The 2,566-nt window shown below is 33.4% G+C and overlaps 1 non-coding gene across 1 annotated transcript; it reads left to right on the forward strand.

Moving 5' to 3' along the window:
• The first annotated feature begins 1,358 nt into the window (after nucleotides 1-1,358).
• LOC144455179 (U6 spliceosomal RNA) lies at nucleotides 1,359-1,463 on the forward strand. Its single transcript, XR_013483885.1, has one exon. It is a non-coding gene; the product is annotated as a U6 spliceosomal RNA (small nuclear RNA).
• Nucleotides 1,464-2,566: the final 1,103 nt, after the last annotated feature.

Consider the following 2,566-nt stretch of genomic DNA (forward strand, 5'->3'; position numbering starts at 1 on the left):
TCTGCCCCTCCAAAATTTTATTTGAGGCATTGTTTAAATTCTTTTGGAAGGGTAAGTTGAAAGAGTTCAGCTGAGTTGCTGCCTCATCATCTTCGTTCTCCCTGCCTATCCTTTCAAAATCAAACTTGCTCAATTTACTTGGATCAAATGTTGCTCCTACCACATCGTCCAAATTATGGATTATTTTGTTGATCATTCCACTGCCAGTATACAGCAACTGTTGTAGCAGAGTACTAGACCTTCTGAGACATATCCTCCAAGGAGAAGAGGAAAAGACTCAAAAGATATTGTCAAAGATATAGTCATTACTGAACTTGAGAAGACATTATTAGCATTTACTTAGCCATTTGGTGTTCCTGAAACTTTTGAGCATTTGAAGTAAACTTTTCCTAGGGACAAACGAAACTCAATTGAGCATAGACATACAGAAATAATCGTAGAAATAATGAGATTTATCCTGTGCCATGTTGCCTTGCCATTAAAAGGTCTCACTCAGTCCTTACGGTTTCTTTGTTCTACCATAATAACCTCCATAGCCCCAGTATAAGAGCCAATTTAGGAATACCAATCTAGAAATGTGGGTTGTATCCATTTTTCTATGCTCACTATAGGAAGCCTCAGACTGGGAGAGTGGCTCATTCTTTTATTAGGTCTATTAGTGGTAATTGACCTGTTCCTGCTCACTCAGCTCAACTGCCGGTTCTTCTATCATTATGGTAACAATCTTCAAAATGAGTCTATCTTTCTTCTCAACAATATGAGACTGTATTTTCCATCATAATATCTTGCACAAGGAGCAAGACAATTTGAAATATAATTACCCCTCTCCCACACTGACCACTTTTATGACCCTTTCATCTTACTTAAAAACACCTAAGAACAACTTAAGACTATCTGCAGTTTGCATTGATCTTTCCTCAGCCTTTGATTCCATAGCCACAGAACATATAGAGATCAAACTATACTATCTTGATATACTTTTTCTCAGCTACTAGTGATTTTATAGAGCCAGCACCATAGGATTACTGTTAAAATTGGAGTGGGAAGTGAAAGTCTCATGACAGATATAATCTTAGTCCCAAATATGGGCCAGTGTCCTAGCCCTTCTTCTTTTGAAAAATAAATGTTATTAATATAAATTCTTTTTTATAGTGCCTACTTTCTTCCCAGTATCCTTCCTAATTCCCTTCTAGAAAATAATCCCTCATAACAAAGACCCCTTTATTTTTTATTCACAGATAAACATCTTTTGTTTTACAGATATTGTGATAAATTTTATTTCAGCTACATTTAAAAAGAGTAAATTATGCCAAAATGAGTTTCATAATTTTCTTTTTTGAAAGGATAACTAAGTATTTATTTGAGTATCATATGTACTAACCCAATATGAAATAATACATAGAATATTAGCATGACCTCTATGTAAGTATGACATGCAAATTAATAAAGCGTTGCAGGTCTTTCAGTCGCTTTTTCTTTTTGAGCAGGAGAAAGTACTCCTTTTTTGTTAAGACTACTAGGAACTCTGGAAGTAGTTTGAATAAGATTAACAATGTCTTTAACCCTCCCCCCATCCCAATAAGCTCAAAATAGATGCATACATAACCTAAGTATTATAGGTTGAATCAATCAATTTATATTTATTAAGTGTCTACTATATGCCAGGCACTGTGCTAATCACTGGATGAAGAAAAAGCCATAACTAGGAGTTTCTACAGCCAGAGACTTTGTCTAGGACAAGAGATGTGAAGTGAGTGGGGGCTAATTGAGGACAAGTACCATTTTTATATTCTTCCCTTAGGCATAGTTATAAAAGTTATCTAATCTGGTTCTCATAAAGTTTTTTTTTAGTGTTGTGACCTTTGACCATTGATATTCAGGTTGCTTATCCATTTGAGCTTATTATGGAATATACTAAAGATGCTATTCTAATCCTAATTTCTGCCAAACTGTTGTCTATTGTTCGTAGCTAAAAGGGAGTCTTTTTCATAGTTTTAAAAAGTATTTCATAATTTTCATGTCATACTTGTAAAGACCTTAGCTAATCTTCTTTGTATCATTTTGATTTTAGTATAAATATATATGTACATATATTTATATATGACCTTTAAAATAAGGAAATGATTAAATGAAATTTATGTGGTATGACTTGCTCTTATTTTATGAGTTGAAATAACATTATTTTTATGTAAAACAAATCCTTGTCAAACATACAAAAGTTATTTTAAAAATATTTCCAGAATAAGGCCTCATGATATATAGTTTAAATTGATTCATCTTCCTTAAATTTTCAGACATTGAGCATACGAGAACATACTCAGCAAAGTAATGAGTGCTTAAAAATATTTCTTGCTTAATTATTAGCCTGGCACAAAGAAGGCAACACAAAAGAAATGCAGTAACCTGCAGGGACCCCAGGTTGCAGTTCAATAGGATCTTCTAAAGCTTCATTCAAGGTAGTAGCAGAATATGGCAGAATCCTTGCATCAATCTGCTTTCATACTTGTTACAATGAAAACTTCAGCCAGCCTGATCTTATATATAGATACAGATTTAAAAAAATATT

This window comes from Phascolarctos cinereus, unplaced genomic scaffold (assembly GCF_003287225.1).
Source record: "Phascolarctos cinereus isolate Bilbo 61053 unplaced genomic scaffold, phaCin_HiC Scaffold_1;HRSCAF=81, whole genome shotgun sequence".
In the NCBI taxonomy this organism is placed as follows: Eukaryota; Metazoa; Chordata; class Mammalia; order Diprotodontia; family Phascolarctidae; genus Phascolarctos; species Phascolarctos cinereus.